Genomic DNA, 21,670 nt, shown 5'->3' on the forward strand with positions numbered 1-21,670 from the left:
CAGGGTCTGTTTTCTGGGACAGGGAGGAATAGATGGAACAAAGCATCTGACCCTGAGGAGCTGAAAAAAGTGAGAGGGAGAGAGATTAAAAGTGGAAAAACAGAGAAACAGGGATCCTGGGAGATCATGGTTTTCAGTCCTTATTTGTAGGCTGGTGCTGCTGGATGTCTTCTTTTCTGACCTGCAGGAGTTTGAAAAACAGAACTGGTTAGCATTCTGAGCGCACCTGTTACTTTGCCAAATAAATGCTCCTCTGAAAGTCTCCTGCTGAGTTCTCTGGGATTCCCGCTCCAGGGTCTCCTGGAATGGGGGTGAGATGGCAGGAAGAGATGCCAGTCCCTCCTGGACAGCCCTCCGGCCTGTCCAGTGTACAGCAGAGCCCTTTGTTCCCAGTAGAGCCCCTTAGGCATCATGTCCCTGAAAATCCTGCCTTTGAAAGGAGAATGCCTGCAGGGCGAAGACCTCCCCCTCCAGGTTGCCCTCCTGACTCACAGCAAGGCCCCGCATCCCCCAAGGGCACTTGGGAAAGAGCAGCTCTTTGATAAATGATAACTGTGTGGTGACAGGGGGCCCCAGTGAGTACAGAACGTCCTGCCTCAGGCCTAAGGATGGTCAACATGCTGCATTTTTCTGTCTCAGACTTGGCAGTAAGGAACTATTTCACTCTTAGCCTCAAGTGTTAATTGCTCAGTCGCTTCCGACTCTTTGCGACCCCATAGACTGTAGCCCACCAGTCTCCTCTGTGGAATTCTCTGGACAAGAATACTAGAGTGGGTGGCTATTCCCTTCTCCAGGGGATCTTCCCTATCCGGGGATCGAACCCGAGTCTTGTGCATTGCAGGCAGATTCTTTACCGTCTGAGCCACCGGGGAAGCACTCCTAGCCTCCAAGCTTTTTAACATGAGCTCTGTTTAATGTGAGCTTGAATGCTCCTCTCTCTCTACCCTGAGAAACTGAGACTCAGTCCCATGAACTTGTAGCATGCTGCAGCTGGAAAGGATCTTCAGAATCATACTGTCTGCCCCTGGCTTTCTTGGTAAGAAAGACAAGGCTCAAAGAAGTTATGGCACTGTCTCCCCAACAACTTCTGAGAGGTGGCAACCGCAGACAGAGTCTCAGAACCCCTGCCAGGGATCTTTCTGGAAAATCAAAGCCAGGTAAATGCTGATCACACACCACACGGCAGGGTGGGAGGGTTGCAGAGAAGGAGTTCTCTGATCAGAAACCAGATCTGTTTCCAAAACACGGCATGGATGCCCAGCCCTTTCCTACTCAAGACATTTGCATAAACCGGCCTCATGCCTGAGAGTGTTTACACCCAGACCTCTTCCTCCAGGTCCACAGCCTCTTCTTCTTCAGAGCTTATCTTGAGCCTCATCTCCCCCAGAAAAGGCATTCCAGGATTCCCCAGGCTGATCGGGACCTAGGGATAGGTTCTCACAGCAGCAGGCTTTTCTCCTGTGTGGTGCTTATTGATGGTCACAACTGCATTCTCAGTGGAGAAGTAGTTATTTCCTATCTGGCTGCTGCTGGCAAGTAAAGTTCATACCAAACTTCTCATCCCCGTGTTTCCAGCACCTCCTACAACATCACACAGACTGGGTGGTCGAGAGGTAGGTGGCTTTCTTGGTAAGAAAGACAAGGCTCAAAGAAGTTATGGCACTGTCTCCCAACAACTTCTGAGAGGTGGCAACCGCAGACAGAGTCTCAGAACCCCTGCCAGGGATCTTTCTGGAAAATCAAAGCCAGGTAAATGCTGATCACACACCAGCATGGCTGGTTTAGCAAATGAAGGAAAGGACTCAGAAGTTCTGCAATAAACCCGCCAGTGTAACTTTGCTTTTGCTTTGCATTTCCCAGACCGACTTGAGTCAAGAACCCTCCTCTTGAGAAATGGCCCCTGAGGAAGCAGGCCATCCAGAAAACAAGGGGAAAGAACAGTGCCTGCTGCTCTGCACAGACTGCCCTGAGTGTACAAGGTTCTGACGCCTCCTGTACCCCATCCCAGGGAGAACAGCACATGATTTCGTTATTAGAGAAGAAAACAAGTTTGACTCACAGTGGTGTCAACTACAAATTGGCATTTACCATCTACCTCTACAAGGATTAAATCATGTGCTGACCTTCAACACCCCTTGAATGGAGTTCAGGGTGGTGAGCAGAAATGAGTCACTCTGCGCTTAGGGAAAAACTGCCAGGACAGGTCTTCAAAGAGTTAGATATTTTCAGGAGCCAGTTTTTTGAGCCCAATTCCTCTGTCTCTCCGTATCTAGAAAAGCACTAAAATCCTTCATGGTGACGACCGTTCCTCATAACTTGCAAAAGCGCCACAAAGCTAGTAGAAACCTTCTGGACAAATATGTGCCTGATTGCATGTATTGCCTCTTCACCAAAATCACTTATATACTGTCCTTTCCCCTCGTGCCTCTCTGGAGCAGTCTCTCAGAGCTATCTGAGGTGCTGTCTTCTGGGCCACCGTCCTCATTTTGCCACAAATAAAACTTTCACGTTGTGCATGTTTCTAAGTCGACAGTCTCTTTTGCCACCAGAAAAAATAAATAACTTGCCATCATCCCCAACTCTTCATTCTTAAGTCAGACCTTCAGAATCTAGGACTTTTGAAAACCAGAAGCACCACCATTTGCCACCATTGCTACAGTAGTGAAAGTGTCTCTTGATCTACAGATTTTCCAAAGAAGCTGAAGTTGCTTCAGAAGAAAGTGAAATCAGTATCCACTGTGAATCCTAGTCTAGGGAAGGGCCTGACTTTCCATTAGGGTGGAGGGACTTCACAGGAGGGGAGCCAGGCAGAGGAATAGGCCTGCTGACCTCAGCCATCTCGCTCTCCCCTACCTGGAAGCCAGGGGGCAGTAGAGCTCAGAGATCAGTTTATCAGTTTGCGCAGAAACATCTGTCCCAAAGAAAGGCAACGCCAAAGAATGCTCAAACTACCGCACAATTGCACTCATCTCACACGCTAGTAAAGTAATGCTCAAAACTCTCCAAGCCAGGCTTCAACAGTACGTGAACCGTGAACTTCCAGATGTTCAAGCTGGTTTTAGAAAAGGCAGAGGAACCAGAAATCAAATTGCCAACATCCGCTGGATCATGGAAAAAGCAAGAGAGTTCCAGAAAAACATCTATTTCTGCTTTATTGACTATGCCAAAGCCTTTGACTGTGTGGATCACAATCAACTGTGGAAAATTCTTCAAGAGATGGGAATACTAGACCACCTGACCTGCCTCTTGAGAAACCTGTATGCAGGTCAGGAAGTAACAGTTAGAACTGGACATGGAACAACAGACTGGTTCCAAAGAGGAAAAGGAATACGTCAAGGCTGTATATTGTCACACTGCTTATTTAACTTCTATGCAGAGTACATCATGAGAAATGCTGGGCTGGATGAAGCACAAGCTGGAATCAAGATTGCCAGATATTGGAGAAATATCAGTAACCTCAGATATGCAGATGACACCACTCTTATGGCAGAAAGTGAAGAAGAACTAAAAAGCCTCTTGATAAAAGTGAAAGAGGAGAGTGAAAAAGTCGGTTTAAAGCTCAACATTCAGAAAACTAAGATCATGGCATCCGGTCCTATCACTTCATGGCAAATAGATGGGAAAACAGTGGGAACAGTGGCAGACTTTATTTTCTTGGGCTCCAAAATCACTGCTGATGGTGACTGCAGCCATGAAATTAAAAGACGCTTACTCCTTCGAAGAAAAGTTATAACCAACCTAGACAGCATATTAAAAAGCAGAAATATTACTTTGCCAACAAAGGTCCGTCTAGTCAAGGCTATGGCCCTTCCAGTGGTCATGTATGGATGGGAGAGTTGGACTATAAAGAAAGTTGAGTGCCAAAGAATGGATGCTTTGAACTGTGGTGTTGGAGAAGACTCTTGAGAATCCCTTGGACTGCAAGGAGATCCAACCACCCCATCCTAAAGGAGAACAGTCCGGAATATTCATTGGAAGGACTGATGCTGAAGCTGAAACTCCAATACTTTGGCCACCTGATAGGAAGAACTGACCCATTGGAAAAGACTCTGATGCTGGGAAAGATTGAAGGCAGGAGGAGAAGGGGACAACAGAGGATGAGATGGTTGGATAGCACCACTGACTCAATGGACATGAGTTTGGGTAAATTCCAGGAGTTGGTGATGGACAGGAAGGCCTGGCGTGCTGCAGTCCATGGGGTCGCAAAGAATAGGACACAACTGAGTGACTGAACTGACAGAAGCATCTTCATCATCCAAGCAGTAGAAATATCAACTTAGGTTTTCTTTCCTGATGAAAAGGCCTCTGAGAAAAACCACAGAATACTTGCTATATTTGTGTGAGAAACAGCTGCTATTTTGGGGCATCCACAGACACCCAGCGGCTCCAGCTTTCCCCTTGGCAGCCCTTGCTGGGAAGCTTGCTGTGGTGTAGCTGTCTGTGTTTCCAGAACTCGAAGTACAGAGAGCCAGACGAAGCACTGCTCTTGTGTGACATCTCAGGGAGCCCACGAGACGTCTGCATGAAGCCTTGGCCGGGAGTGGGTTTGTTTGGCCTCCTACCCCTCTGAGTGTACAAACACTAGTGGGAGGAAGGCCTGGGTGGCCTGGCAATACAGACAAGAGGCTGCCCATGCATTCACACACACTAACATCCACACACGCGCCGAGAAGGATCTGTAACACTGCAATCACGCAGGAAGCCTCGGAAAGTTTCACTAAGAGGATCCTCTCCAGGAGCTTGCAGTGGACCCAAGGTTCAGACACTCTGCGCTGGCTTGGCCAGATGTGAGCAGCTGGGGATGGAGGCCCAGCTGGCACTGGGAACAAGAGGAGAAGTCTGTACTCCAGGCACTCCCAAGAGCCGTCTGAGGGGCCACCCTTGTATCTGACCTCCCCACCCGCTCCCCTCAGAGCAAGGCTGACCCAGTAGGAGCCGAAGGAGAAGACTCTCGGGGCCTTGACCCAACCACGCCCACAGCAGAAATCAGAGATGCCCATTCTCTTTTCTTACTATTTTTGTTCTATTTGGGTCATACTGTGGGGCATGCAGGATTTTGGTTTCCTGTCCAGGGATCGAACCTGTGTTCCCTGCAGTGAAAGTGCGGAGCCTTAACCAGGGAAGCCCCCCTCCCTCTTTCAACACAAAAGAGGCATCAAGGCTTCCACCTGATACAGCAGTGTCCAGCCTCTGAGAGAGAGAGCAAGCAGGCAGGAAAGGATGGCCAGAAAAGGGAAAGTATACTAAGAATAACTTTTTTTTCCCCAACTGTTTTGGAAGAGGGTGGTTGGAATCAACAAATGATGACTGGAAAGCAATGCTCATAGGTTGAGAGGATGTTTTACAGGAAACATTGCTTATTCTTTGGTTGGAATATGGGGTGTTCTGGTTGTTGTTGTGTTTGTGAGTTGTTTATTCTTAGTGGGGCAAGGACATGGGGAAAGGAGAGGCTGTGAAAACCACCAGGTCATCCAAGATTGAAGAGGTGGAAGAGGCTGGGTTTGGGCTATTGCTGGGCAAGACCCCACCCCCACGCGTAAGGGGTGAGTGTGCCCACTGCCTGTCATGCCAGAAGCCACCCATAAAGAGGGAAAGAGTGCCAGAGAAACAGCTTTCTCCCCTAGATTCCTTGGAGGAGAAAGCTGGACCCAGTCTTTATCATCGAGATTGGTTCAAGGGTAAGTCAGTTTCTGCCTCCTAGAACCCTCATAGACTGTGGGCATAATTCATTGATTCTGCCAGTACCTATTCAGGGCCCTGTGCCTGTCACCATCCTGATATTAATCTCTGTGTTATACTTACTTAAAAATAGCCTTCTAGCAACATTGTAAAGCACCTATACTCCAGTAAAAATTAATTTATAAAATAAAAGTCTTGCCAAAGTGACAACCTGACTTGAGCTTTCACTTTGCAGGAGAGGGGCGTGGGAAGAGCTCATGCCCACCTTGGGTGGGAGCTGGAGGGAATTCCTTGTTCCAGAAACTTGAATAGAAAGAGGAGGGAGCCGTGGTGGCAGTGGTCCCACCTCAGAGTCCTGCACGGGCCCTGGGGCAGGGAGCACCAGTATGGATTCACCGAACATGTCAGTGTCCTTGGAAAGCCCCAGAAATGCTTCAGGAGGAAACCCTAGGAAAGAAGTTCTTCTAGGTAAGCAAGATAAAAACACAGCCATGTGGTTGTACAGACGTGAATGTATATGAGGCCTGATCGCCTGGGGATGTTTAGCGCACACCGGTTACAATAAAACATTCAAACATAATCTTTAAAAGATTTGCTACTATGGTCTGACAGGAGTTCACAAAAGCTAAAGTTTTCTATCAGGACCAATCATAGACACAGCTAAAAGTCTTGGACTCTGTAAAATGGGCAAGGGTTCTTTTTGTACCCGTGGGGGGACCCAAATGATAATTTTCCTTGGGCCTCTGGTCACATCTACTAAGGAAGCTCATGTGGGTAGGACCCCATGAAGGAAAGGATATGATGGTTACCATTAAGGTCAAGGTCAGATGACTGAGGGCTCTGGGGCAAATTCAGCCGCTGTCTTATTTTCTCGTGGCATGTGTTGTTCTTTGTTTGGATTGTGACTTTAGGGTCATGACCTCAAATGTGGAAGGATGTGCTCTCTATATTTCTATAACCTGATTTGTGTCTTGCTGGCAGAAATTGATCCAGTCAATTCAGAGCAGCCTGAGACAATTCAATGACACCCCCATCACTCTGAGTCAGTCAGATCAAGTTTCCTTCCCTGGCTTCTCCTTTGGTCAGAAGATGTAGGGGGATAGTGAGGGGGCCACCTTCTGTCCTATGAGCCTCTGCAGAGATGTCACTTGCTTTAGCAAAGTGACTCCTCTCCAAGACTTGTAGCCTTCTGGTGCTTTTCTAGAAAATTAAGACACAAGCCCTTTCTCTTTGAGATCCTCCCAAAATCTATCTTGATTTTTTTTTTTTAATCCCACTTGTTGATTTTTTTCTTAAGTTGTCCTGAAATACATGTAACATAAAATTGACTATCTTAGGGACTTCCCTGGAGGTCTAGTGGTTAAGACTCTGTGCTTCCAATGCAGGGGGCAGGAGTTTGATCCCTGATTGGGGAACTAGGATCCCACATACCACACAGCCAAAAAATTAAAATTAAAAAAGAATATCCTTGAAAAAGGTTATTAACCATTTCTAAGTGTACAGTTCAGTGGAATTAAGCACATATTGTTTTGAAACTATTCATCCCAGAACTCTTTTCCTGTTGCAAAATTGAAACTCAACACCCTTTAAAAACAACTTGTTCTCTCACCTCTTTCCCCAGCCCTGGCAACCCTCATGCTACTTTCTGTCTCTATGAATCTGGCTACTCTTGGTACCTCTTATCGGAGAAGGCAATGGCACCCCACTCCAGTACTCTTGCCTGGAAACTCCCATGGACAGAGGGGCCTGTTAGGCTGCAGTCCATGGGGTTGCTAGGAGTATGGACACGACTGAATGACTTCACTTTCACTTTTCACTTTCATGCACTGGAGAAGGAAATGGCAACCCACTCCAGTGTTCTTGCCTGGAGAATCCCAGGGATGGGGGAGCCTGGTGGGCTGCCATCTAGGGGTCGCACAGAGTTGGACACGACTGAAGCGACTTAGCAGCAGCAGCAGCAGTTGCCTCTTATAAGTGGAATTGCACAGTGTTTGTCTTTTAGGAACTAGCTTATTTCACTTTGCATAATGTCCTTTTGAGGACATTATGTCCATCCATGTTATAGCATGTGCCATAATCTGTTTTTCCTTTTTAAGGCTGAAAAATATTGCTCTGAATGTACATAAGACGTTTTGCTCATCCACTTATCTGCCAAAGGACACTTGGTTTGTTACCACATTTTGGCAATTATGAATAATGCTGCTATGAATGTGGTGTACAAATAACTCTTCAAGTCTCTGCTCACAATTCTTCTGCGTGTATTTCCAGAAATATAATTGCTGGATCATAGGGTAGCTCTATTTTAACTTTTTGAGGAACTTCCATACTGTTTTCCATACTGGTTCCATCATTTTACATTCCCACCAACAGTGTACAGTGGTTCCAATTCCTCCACATTCTCATCAACACTTGTTATTTTATTTTATATAGTAGCCATGTTAGTGGGTATGGGGTGGTATCCCTCCATGGTCCTATCTTGAAGATTTAAAAATTTATTTCCAGTACCTTCAAGACCATCCTCCCTCCCCAGAGAAAGTCCCATTCAGGGTATCCACATCAGGTTCTCACTCCCTTCCTTCCTGTCTCAGTGTAATTTTTATGTCTATTTTTATGGGAAATATTATTGTGATTTTCCCCAACTCTTGTTTATCTGGCAGAGCTTCCCTGTGCTGAGTAGTAACCAGGATGGGTGCATCAACTGAGAGAAAAATGCACAGTGTAGAGGCTGTGAGTTAAGTTTTGTTTGGGGACCTTACTGAGGACGATAGCCCAGGAGACAAGCCTCTCAGATAGCTCTGAGGAGCTGCTCTGTAGAGATAGGTAAGGAGCCAGGATGTATACAATTTTTTTCTGGCTGGGAAATACGTATAGTCAAGCATACATCCTGGTAAAAGATTACTGCTAATCGCGCGCGCGCGCACACACGAAACCAGATATCTCAAGTTAATGATTCTAGTGCTTTTCTGTATACGGGAAGATGCAAGAATCCGAGGTTACTGAAATTTTTCCTTGGATATGCACCACAACCATCTAAGGATGTGTCTCCCAAGCACAGAATGCTTTCTGGGCTTTTCCATCCTCAGTTCCTCCCAGGGTGCCCTACAGTGGCTGATGGCTTGATCCTTATAGAATTTGAATGACAGGCAATATTCTTTTCTTTACAGGTGGGATAAGATGTGGATCCCTTCAGCCTCTAGGTGGTCAGTCGGACTGCAAAGCAGACTGAGTTGGTCTACCTTGAGTTGGTCACCCTGAGTTGGTGGCCAGTGGCTTTGCCCAGTATACTGTACAAATACAGTATTACTGTTTTCTCTGTGTGCCACAAAATGGAAACCTTTGGGAGTGTTCTTACAATAAAATCTTTGTTGAGCTCTTTGGGCTTTCCCTCTTGATTGAAAATTAAACTTTCGGAACTGTAAAATCTATTAACTTAAAAAAAAAACTCTTGCAAATGACTGGACTTTTAGGTCATGACTGATGATAATGAGTTTAAATGTTATTTGAGATGCAATCAAGAGCTAGGTTGCCTCCAGATTATTCTGTGATATCCTCTTACCGCAGCCCACGACTGTCCCCATGGCAACAAAAAAAAAGGGGTAAAGGTGGAGCAACGTGGCCAGACCCCACTAACCATCTCCTTTGACCCAACTGTACAGGAAAGGTGTCACTCACCCAAGCCTGCCAAGGAGGTGTGTCTTTCAGCTCTGAGCCCTGCCCTCCAAGCCTAGAGGCTGCCTCCTTGTGTGCTGCAACCAAACTGTGATGGGCTGGCTTCCCAGACGAATAAAAGCAAAAGAGAGAAGCACTCTGGGTGCCATCAAGAGATCAGAAAAGAGAAATAAGCAGGGTGGCATTTAGTAGGAAGGGAACTGATTTGGGAAAGCGCCAGCCCTGATTTTCTCCCCCTGAGAGACAATCCGTGCTATTTGAGGTCAGTTGTTCACTCCTTCTGTGCCCCAGTTTCCTCTTCTGCAGGACAGGCTCTAATCATACTACAGCATATGTTATGGAAATGGATGAATAATCAGGGCCTCCCACAGAGGACGGATGCCCTAAAATGCAAGTCAGGAGCAACGAAGAATACTCATCTCTGGCAAGTGGGAGAGACACGCTCAGATGTTTGGGGGCTGGTTGTGTTAATGTGCTTAAGAAGGGTGTGTCCTTGAAGGAGATGCTGCTGACAGAAGGAAGGGGCACTCTGAGCATTTTGAGTTTCTGTAACTCATAAAAAGCCTCCCTCCCTTTCATGCAAAGTTCCCTGAGATGTCTGTTAGGAAGAAAAGTGCTTAAATGGCTGGAGGCTGACTTCAAATCCTATAAATGTGTGTCTGGAAGGGTCTTCACACACCTTCTGGTTTAATGTTTTTCTAAGTTTGGAGAAAGGGTTCTTCTGACAACACAAACAGAGGAATTTTGGCTAGAGCCCAACAGATCAGCAAGGTAAGAGCGAAACTGCTGGGCTGGCGGTGAGGCTGGTCTGTCCAGCCTTCAGCCCCACCCTCTTGCAAGCCACAATCCTAAGGCCCCTCCTCAGAACCCCTGGGGCTTCTCAGGACTGTTTGAAAACATCCTGACAAAGATCTCTCCTTGATAAAACTCTACACAGGCTCCCTGAACTTTTCCAGGCCTCACTTTTAGGACTTCTGTCTTCATCTCTGGGTTGTCTGCTTTAGCAAGAAAACTGCTAATTTGGTTTAGCTAGACTCCCAACCCTCCATATGTGATGGCCCTCAACATCTGATCGGGTTCCTCATCCTCTACCACCCCCTGGCGATATTTGATCATCCTAGCCTGCCCTCAGCAAGAATCCTGTTGGGGCAGGTTAGTCAGAATCCCCCCTTCCCCTAATGTGTTTTCTTAGAAATTTTCCATCTACCTACCCCACCCACTCCCACTGCAAATGCTGGATTTGTCTGATTCTATATTCAGGTCTTTCTTCTCTGTTGCAATAATCCTCAATAAAATATGGTTTTGCTGCTTTAACCAGAGTCAGTCTAGCTCTGGGTTTTCTTAAACAATCCTAATTAGCTTCAGGCTTTCATTTGAGAGATGAGTAGACAAGGATCAGTAGAATCTGGATGTCTTGATCCCTGACTCAGTTCTTTCCTTTTACACCAGGCTGAGAACAATGGGAGCCGCTGTCAATAATGGGGTGACGGAAGCCAGCAAGGGGAGGGGGCATAAGGACAGAAGGCAATAGATGGGTGTGAGCAACATTCTTACAAAACAGAAGAAAATCAAAGGGGCCCATGTGACTGCAGGGCTTCCCAGGTGACTCAGTGATAAAGAATCTGCCTGCCAAGCAGGAGACGCAGGTTCGATCCCTGGGCTAGGAAGATCCCCTGCAGGAGGAAATGGGAACCCATTTCAGTATTCTTGCTAGAGAATCCCATGGACAGAGGAGCCTGGCAGGCTATACAGTTCATGGGGTTGCAAAGAGTCAGACACAGCTGAGCGACTAAACAAAAAACAATATCTGACTGCAGGATGTCAGAGGCATTTCCTTCATGTCTAGGGGAATGCAGACAAGGAGAAGGAGACTTCTTTCTCATGAGCTGAGGACAGGGGAGAGGACGCTCGGTGGGCCAGGAGGACCACCCCACTTTTGCTCCAAAGGGGCATGACTTACTGAGATACCCTACTTATGGAAATGGGCATTTTGTAAACTTCTGTTTCTTAAATCGATGGTAATCTAAACTTAAAGTCTTAACATTTGGGTCTTTCTCTGGAGTTTTTGCTAATCAATCTGTGAACTGCCTGGAACTGTTAAGAAACAGCAAAGTTGCAGTGATCCTAAGATTTCCTTGTGCACCCTTTGCCCAGCCGCATCACGTCCACATTTCCCTCCATTGTCATGAATGCAAAGGAAGTCTTTATCCGAACGACTGTTTAACAGACATGGCTGCATGTACACGTATGTGTGAGGCATCCAATGGGGATTTTAATATCCCTGAAGAAAATTAACCGTACCGATGAAAGTGAAACTCATTCAGTCATGTCCGACTCTTTGCGAGTCCATGGAATTCTCTAGGCCAGAATACTGGAGTGGGTAGTCATTTCTTTCTCCAAGGGATCTTCCCAACCCAGGGATCTCTCCTGCATTGTGGGCAGATTCTTCACCAGCTAGGCCACCAGGGAAGCCCAAGAATACTGGAGTAGGTAGCCTATCCCTTCTCCAGGGGATCTTCCCAACCCAGGAATCGAACTGGGATCTCCTACATTGCAGGCAGATTCTTTATCAGCTGAGCTACAAGGAAAACCATATTGATAGATAATTACTAAGTCTGATCCTAGGTCCTATACCTTTTCTCTTTAAAATAGTTGAGACCAGAGGAACCAAACTTTTGGAGGACAATTTTGCAACAAGTACCAGAGGCCATCAGATATGTTCTTATCCTTCAGTCCAGCAACTCTGCTTCTAGGAATTCATCCTAGAGAAATACCAGAGCTGTGCAGAAAAACTTATGTAAAAGGTTGCTTATTGTGATATTACTTATCATATTAAAAATTAGGAACAATTTAAATGTCGGTTAAGAGCTGAATGGTTAAATAAATTATGGTAAGGCAGTATTATAAAATAGCATGCTGTTATATAAACAGGTAGCCAGTGGGAAGCTGCTATATAGTGCAGGGAGCTCAACTCAGTGCTCTGTGATGGCCTAGAGGGGTGGGATGGGGGGGTATGGGAGGGAGGTCCAAGAGGAAGGGGATATATGTCTACAAATACCTGATTGACTTTGTTGGACAGCAAAAACTAACACAGCATTGGAAAAACAACTATACCCCTAATGAAATAAACAAACAAATACATGGGTTTATAGCAGCAAATTTAAAAAAAAATAGAATAAAATAGCATGCTGCCTGCCATTCAAGCCATTTGTAGAATATTCAGTGTCATGTAAGTATTTATAATTTATTAGGGGGAAAAGCAGGTTGTAAAACATTACACTGTATTATTCTAAGTTTATATGATATGTTATAAAATATATATATTTAGAAAAGATCTGTGATGTAGCTACAATCTGGACCTCTCTACTTCTGAAGATCTAGTGATCATGGGTTCAGTACCCCCTCAGCATGTCCATGCATATGGAAGTTCAGAGCCTTGCCTGAGATTCCTATGATTCCCAAGGAGAAGGATGAGGGAGAAGACACTTATGTTATCATGGCTATACCCAGTTGACCGAGATGTGAAACTCAGCCCTGTCTTTGTGCAGAGTGTAATTATACACAGACACCCACACACAGAGACAGGCACTCAATAGCCCAGCCCATTGGGGAGGGTGGAAGGAGTGGGGAGGAGGGCTGGAGGACAGAAAGGAGGGCTTTCTACTTCAGCTTATGTCTGCTTAATTGCTCAGTCATCTTTGACTCTTTGAAACCCTTTGGACTGTAGCCTGTCAGGCTCCTCCGTCCATGGGATTTTCCAGGGAAGAATCCTGGACTGGCTTGCCATTTCCTTCTTCAGGGGATCTTCCTGACCCAGGGATCGAATCTGATCTACTGTGTCTCCTGCATTACAGGCAGATTCTTTACCTGCTGAGCCATTGGGGAAGCCCCATTTCAGCTTGAAAACCACCTTAAATTGGACCTTTGAACCCTACCAATATATCCATCTTATTCAGATTCAGTGCATCCAAATAAACAAACATGTAAATTTTAAAAATATGGAGTCTTTACAGTAGCACAACCCTGCTTATTTAACTTATATGCAGAGTACATCATGAGAAACACTGGGCTGGATGAAGCACAAGCTGGAATCAAGATTGCTGAGAGAAATATCAATAACCTCAGATATGCAGATGATACCACCATTAGGGCAGAAAGTGAAGAAGAACTAAACAGCCTCTTGATGAAAGTGAAAGAGGAGAGTGAAAAAGTTGGCTTAAAGCTCAACATTCAGAAAACTAAGATCATGACATCTGGTCCCATCACTTCATGGCAAACAGATGGGGAAACATTGGCTGACTTTATTTTTCTGGGCCCCAAAATTACTGCAGATGGTGACTGCAGCCATGAAATTAAAAGATGCTAACTCCTTGGAAGAAAAGTTATGACCAACCTAGACAGCATAGTAAAAAGCAGAGACATCACTTTGCCAACAAAGGTCTGTCTAGTCAAGGCTATGGTTTTTCCAGTAGTCATGTATGGGTGTGAGAGTTGGACTATAAAGAAAGCTGAGCACTGAGGAAGCGATGCTTTTGAACTGTGGTGTTGGAGAAAACACTTGAGAGTCCCTCGGACTGCAAGGAGATCCAAGCAGTCCATCCTAAAGGAGATCAGTCCTTGGTGTTCATTGGAAGGACTGATGTTGAAGCTGAAACTCCAATACTTTGGCCACCTGATGCAAATAGCCGACTCATTTGAAAAGACCCTGATGCTGGGAAAGATTGAGGGCAGGCGGAGAAGGGGATGACAGAGGATGAGGTGGTTGGATGGCATCACTGACTCAATGGACATGAGTTTGGGTAGACTCCAGGAGGTGGTGATGGACAGGGAGGTCTGGTGTGCTGCAATCCATGGGGTCGCAGAGTTGGACACAACTGAGTGACTGAACTGAACAGTAGTGCAGGGTAGTGAGGAGGAATCAGGAAAGCGATGGTCTGATGCATGTAAATCCAGGCCTGTCAAGTGCCCTGGGTGGCAGTTTCTATGGCTATTGTTGTATAGACAACCCTTGATCAATTATAATTAATGCTTTGCACATTTAGGACAATAGCAAAAAAAAAAAAAGAAAGAAAGAAAGAAAACAGGTAACAAAGCTCTCAGAGCCCATTTCCCACATAATGTCCCAATAGAAAGGATGGAAAGCTCTGGGAGTTCCCTGGTGGTCCAGTTGTTAGAACTCCATGCTTCCACTGCAGGTGGCCTGGGTCTGATCCCTGGTAGGAGAGCTAATATCCCACAAGATGCACAGCACCACCAAAAAAAAAAAAAAGAATGGGAAGGATTACATTCAAAAATATTAATCAAAATAAAATTCTGGTCTAAACAAACTAATGAAAGAGATTTGACACCAATATGCCTGTTAGGAAAGAAAAGGCTAACAGTGCTTCTTTATGACATGTACGTTAAGTATCAAAACACCACATATACTTTAAGAAAATAAAATCAGAGGATCTGATAGGGGCTTGAAATCCCATTGTTTAATCCTGACTTGTGTTTCAGCATTCTCTTATCTATCAATTTTTCCTTGACAAGAAAAAGAGCTTGAAAGGCAGCCCCTCCCATTCACGTAGTCTGCCTGCATCAGCCTGGGATGCCCTACAAAACACTGTAGACTAGGGGGTTAAACAGCAGACTTCTTTTCCTACAGTTCTGGAGGCTGGAAGTTGGAGATCAGCGGGCCAGCATGGCCAGCTATCTAGCTTACAGCCACCTTCTCACTGTCTCCACACACAGCAGACAGACAGCTCTGGCCTCTTTCTTTCAAGGGCAGAGATCCCACCACAAGGCTCCTCCCTTGTGACCTCATGTGAACCTAAGCACCTTTGCAGTTCCCCATTTCCCAATACCACCCCACTGGGAGTTGGGGCTTCAATATAGGAATTTCCAGAGGGCGCAATTCACTCCATAACACAACCCCCAGTCCTTCTTTACTTGGAGGTCCATGATGTCAATATCATATCCATAGTCTGTGATCATAGGGCCCCTCATTCAGGGAAGCAGGTGCTATGTTTTGCCTTGTCTCTCTGACCAGATGCAACCTTTGGATTTGATTTATTAACTCTCTGGCTTTTCCCACTAAATCATTTCTTACATTTCTTTCTTGTCATCCACATTCAGTCAAAATAATGATCAGTGAGACAGAATTCAGAAGGGGCTCCATCATCTATCAAATAGTTTCAGTTCAATTCAGTCGCTCAGTCGTGTCCGACTTTTTGCAACCCCACAGACTGCAGCACGCCAGGCCTCCGTGTCTATCACCAACACCCAGAGCTTGCTCAAACTCATGTCCATCAAGTCAGTGATACCATCCAACCATCTCATCCTCTGTCGTCCCCTTCTCCTCCCACCTTTAATCTTTTCCAGCATCAGGGTCTTTTCCAAGGAGTCAGTTCTTCGCATCAGGTGGCCAAAGGATTGGAGTTTCAGCATCAGTCCTTCCAATGAATATTCGGGACTGATTTCCTTTAGGATTGACTGATTTGATCTCCTTGCAGTCCAAGGGACTCCCAAGAATCTTCTCCAACACCACAGTTCAAAAGCATCAATTCTTTGGCACTCAGCTTTCTTTATCAAATAGTTTAGAAACCCTGAATTATGGGTACAGAGAACAGACTTGTGGTTGCCAAGGGGTAGTGGTGGTGGGATGAACTGGGAGTTTGGGATTAGCAGATGCAAACTATTATTTAGAGAATGGATAATAATAATAATAATAATAACAGGGTCCTACTGTGTAACACAGAAAACTATATTCAATATCCTATGAGAAGCCATAATGAAAAAGAATATTTTTTAAAATGAACACATGCATAAAAATTCAGTTGCTCAGTTGTGTCCAGGTCTTTGCGACCCCATAGACTGCAGCACGCCAGTTTTCCTTGGCCATCACCAACTCCTGGAGGTTGCTCAAACTCATGTCCATCAAGTCAGTGATACCATCCAACCATCTCATCCTCTGTCGTCCCCTTCTCCTCCTGTCTTCAATCTTTCCCAGCATCATGGTCTTTCCCAGCGATTATGGAATACATGTGCACATATATCTGAATCACTTTGCTCTATAGCAGAAATTAACACAACATTGTAAATCAACTATACTTGAATAAATATAAAATAGTTTAGAAAGGAATCCAAGAGTTCACGACGTTTTGCTTGGTTAAGGCGCCCCCACGTGTCTCTAGAGGGAACTAACATTTAAGGTCTGAAAAATCAGTCACTTTGAATCATAATCCATAATATTTTTTTTACTTTACTTAGACTGAAACATCATGGAGGCATATACACAGATGATCAGAACACAGATCGTGCCCTCAAGAGACTCGTGGTTCATAAAGAAAATCAGACACACAGAAACCTGAAAAAAAGAGGTAAAAAGTGACAAATGTTTCCAATGCAGAGAGCACAGGTTCAATCCCTGGTCAGAAAACAAGGATCCCACACACTGGCCAAAAAGAAGCAAGGAGCCTCTCAAAGCCTTCAAAGAGACACGAAAGCTTTGAGTCTGCGCAGGAATAACGGGAAGAAGTGTGATCGAGTGAGGGCAGAGGGTGAGTTTGGATTGGGGCCTCTCAACTTTGGGGAGATATCCAGAAAGGAGTGAGAAGTGAGGCCGGAAGCTGTGGGTTCACGATAGACTGTGATTCTCTAACCTCTGATGAAACTGTCTCACTTGGAGCATGGGAGGATGCCGCTACGTGGGAGAGTGAGGCAGACGGGGTGTAGGGTGCAGGAGGACCAGTCAGGGTATCACTGTGGGCAGGGTGAGGGGTTTGAGAAGAGAAAGCTGTCCAAGGCAGCTGTGCCTAAAAGTGAAATACAGATGCACGTTAAGCTACCAGAAATCACTCTCACCTACTTTGAAAATAGAATTACATTGTGGCCTATGAAAATAACCACAGCTCAAAATGGATTAAAGACTTGAACATTAGACCTGAAACCATAAAACTCCTAAAAGAAAATGCAGTCAGTAAGCTTCCTGACCTCAGTCTTGGCAAACAATTAGGGGGATTTAACACCAAAAGCCTCAGAGAAGGCAGTGGCACCCCACTCCAGGACTCTTGCCTGAAAAATCCCACAGACGGAGGAGCCTGGTAGGCTGCAGTCCACAAGGTCGCTAAGAGTCGGACACGACTGAGCGACTTCACTTTCACTTTTCCATGCATCGGAGAAGGAAATGGCAACCCACTCCAGTGTTTTTGCCTGGAGGATCCCAGGGACAGAGGAACCTGGTGGGCTGCTGTCTATGGGGTCGCACAGAGTTGGACACGACTGAAGCAACTTAGCAGCAGCAGCAACACCAAAAGCAAAAGCAAGGAAAGCAAAAATAAACAAGCGGGACTACGTCAAACTTGAAAACTTCTGCATAGCAAATGAAACGATCAACAAAGTGAAAAGGCAACCTACTGAATGAGAGAGATGTGCAAACCATATATCTGATAAAAGGATCCAAAATATAAAAGTCATACAACTCAATAGCAAAACAAAGACCCAATCAAAAAATGAGCAGAGGATATAAACAGACATTTTTCCAAAGAAGACATACAGATGGCCAGCATATACACAAGAAGATGCTCAACATCACTAAACCATCGGGGAAATGTAAATCAAAACCACAGCTTCACACTTGTTAGAAAGGCTATTATCAAAAAGACAAGAAATAACAAATTTTGGCAAGAATGTGGAGAAAAAGGAATGCTTGTGCACTGCCGGTGAAAATATAAACTGGTGCAACCACTATGGAAAACAGAATGGTATCCCCTCAAAAAATTAAAAATAGAATTACCATATGATCCAGCAATTGTATTTGGGGTATTTATCCAAAAGAAATGAAAGTACTAAATCTGAAAGATACCTGCACCCCTTACGTGCATTTCAGGCATTACTCACAATAGCCCAAACATGGAGACAACCTAAGTGTCCATCACGGATAAGCGGATGAAGAAAATACAGTGCACACATGTAATGGAATATTACTTGGCCATAAAAGTAGGAAATCTTGCCATTCGCAACAACACGGAAGGAGCTTGAGGGCGTCCTGCTAAGTGACATAAGTCAAACAGAAAAAGACAAGTGCTGTATGATCTCACATACATTTGAAATCTCAAAAAACAAAAAACGAACTCACAAAGAGCAGATTGATGGTTACAGAGGCAGAGATTGAAGGGTGGGTGACATGGGTGCAGGTGATCACACTGCACAAACGTCCAGTTATAAGCTAAATAAGTCATGCGGATGTAATCCGCAGCATGGTGAGTATAGTTAGCAATAATACATTATATATTTGAAAGTTGCTAAGAGAGTAAATCTTAAAGCTCTCATCACAAGAAAAGACTATAACTATTTGTGGTGATGGATGTTAACTAGACTTACTGTGGTGATCCTTTTGCAATATATACAAACACTGAACCATTATGTTGTACATTTAAAACGAATATAATGTTACATGTCAATTAAAAAAAGAGACCAAGAGCCTTAGAGCCGCTCAGCTCTGCACAGGGCTTACCATATGGATGGACGCAGACTCAGAAGGCTGCCAAATGGGGGGCTGGCTCACATCCCTCCTCTTGAGATTTTTACTCTGTAAGGACCCAATCTCCCTGCAAAAACGCCAGAGGAATCAGCTTCACCTGCTGGCCCTCCCACACCATTTGTAAGCTCTGCAATTGCAGTGTTTTATTTCCGCATCTTCTGCTGTTCAATCGTGTGGCTTCACAGCCACGTTTCTTCTTTGGGGCTTTGATTCTTCATCTTTAAGGCTTAGTTCATATGCTCCCTTCTCCAGGAAACCTTAACAACCTCTCAAATGTATGTAGATCTTTCTATAGGCACCTTCATATTTGCATAAGGATCCACTGGAGTCTGTACTATTATCATATGCAAATTATTGTCTCTAGGTTCATGTCCCCCTAATTTATGAGCATGTGGACAACTGAACTAGAATCTTTTTGGTTTATGTCCTTATAACCTTGGCCTTTTACCTCAGTAAATTTTTGTTGAAAATAAATAAATAGCAGCCAAGCATTGAGTTGTGCCAGCTCATACTACACACATATGTACACGCATACATTACATGTGTATCATGGAAGGTGACAACCGCAAAGAGGTATAGGGCACTAGCCAGATGCCAGACAGGGGTCCAAGTTTTTCACACGTATTCACCCGCTTGTGATGTAGGTGGCGCTATTATCACCACTCAGTAGATGGAGAAATAGAGGGGCTCCACCTCCAGTCAAGCAAACCTGCCTCCGTCCTCCCGCCCCTTAAACACTCGATTAAATCGCTGCTGCTGAAGCGATCTGGGATCATTCGGCGGCAGACCCCTCTGCACGGCGGAATGTTCCATCTGACCGGAGGCTAACCTGTTGCGTGCCAGGATATCCACTGCTCTTCCTTTCTTTTTAAAGTACTGACTCCTCTTAACCTCCTCTGCTGTTGCAGGACTAATTATTGGGAGGTGTGACGCAGTTGCAGAAGGTGGGAACCAGTGGTTCCCGCCCCTGCAATGCTCCGTTCAGGGACCGGAACAGTGTTGAGCTGCGTGGCTCTTTCTGTTGCGCCATTTAACGGAGCAAACATTCAACGTGCCCCTCCTAAGTGAATCTTAGCCATCCAAAAGGTCTCTGTCAAGTCGACTAATAGAACCCCTTAACTTGGCAAGCTCACTCAAAACATCATCCATACATCCTCTTCGTATGTTTGTACCACTTTTCCATAACTTTTACCTGAAGTTACTGAGTTCATTGGGTTAAGGCATCAGAGCAAACTCAAGAATTTGTACTAAATTAAATGGGGATAAAGGAAGCTCATTTCATCCATGCTCCCCATCCCACTTCGTTTCTAAATTAATTTTCACCCAGCTTGGGGCATGGATCTCTATGAAGAAGTTTTAGGTTTGCAAAAGGCATTTGGATAATGACTGGTGGATTATAAATAAAATATTAAATAGAGCTGGGGCACTGAAAACCATCTGCAGCTGTGTGAAATGATGAACGTCTGAAATGTGTCTGGTTTGCGGATGCTTGATCCTCCCATGACTTTTTTTTGGGGCGGGGGGAGGATGAACAAATTAGGGGAGAATGAGGGAGAAAAGCTAGAGCAGGGCATCAGTCAGGTGCCAGAGGAATCTCCGCTGAAACTAAGCCCCAGATCTTTCACGTTGTACTCTGAACCGTGTCAGTTCATGCCTATCTTCGAAGGGCCTGAAATCAATAAAATAAAAGAAGTTCAAAAACTGCTCCTTAGGCAGCTGAAAATCTGCCCTTCACTTTTCTTTCCCTGTACCTTGAGGAGTTCTAAATCTTCCCTCATTCCAACATCAAGCCAGAGACACCAGGCTCCCCAGAACTGTCTTTTATTCTGTATTATTTCTGCGACGTTCTGCCAAGCATCGGTGGGTCTTTAAAGGGACTGTAAAAAGGTAGCGAAGACACATCCGTTCGGCAAAGACATGTAGCACAGGCACGGCGCACATAAATCAAAGCCAGAAAGAAGCCCGCTAGCAGCCTGGAAATCAAATTGTGTCAGGGAGAAGGCCCGGGTGGAAAAATAGATTAGAAGGGCACTGAACAAGAGAGAAGAAAGACAGGCAGCCCCTACTAAAATTAATGAGAGGCAGAGGAGGCCCGGAGAAACAGCCTGACAGAAAAGATTCTTGCACTGCTTAAGGATGGACGAGCATTTCAGCAAGTGATACTGACTCCTGCATGAATAACACAATGGCTGTCCAGAGCCACTTCCCCAAAACCAGGGCTAGAGGCTCCAAAAGACATGAGGGGAGGAAGGAGACATGAAAGGGATGGGAGAGCAGGCATAGGAATTTAGATGAGCACGGAGACCTCCCTCACAGCCCATCCTTCAGGTGACCTCCAGCTCCCAGTCCCAACTTTGTGACTGCTCTGCTGAGTGCGAGCAGGGCTGCAAAACCTCTGAACTAGGTTAATGGTACCTGTCTCTAAGTGATCTTGAGATGTCATAGGTAAAGGACCAAGTGCACGCACTGGCTACGAATCAGGGCTTTGTATAGAGCGACTGTTGTTAAATTAAAAATTTTTTTTCTTGATATATATTTTTTATTGAAGTATAGTTGAGTTACTGTGTTTAAACAAATTTTCTTTCTTTTTTTTTTTTTTTTTTTTACAGTTCTCAAAGTCTTTTTCCCACTTCTCCTCCAGGAGGCTTCCTTTTTCAAGGATCCCACAGAAAGCCAGTTACCATCTTCCAGTTTTTCCTACAAGTCCTACTTGCCCTATCCTTGCCCTCAAACCTAGGGGATCTTAATCTGGTCTCAAATTGGAGACTTGTTTTGATTCATCAGTGGCCTCCCAAATCA

This window comes from Capra hircus, chromosome 13, assembly GCF_001704415.2.
Source record: "Capra hircus breed San Clemente chromosome 13, ASM170441v1, whole genome shotgun sequence".
In the NCBI taxonomy this organism is placed as follows: Eukaryota; Metazoa; Chordata; class Mammalia; order Artiodactyla; family Bovidae; genus Capra; species Capra hircus.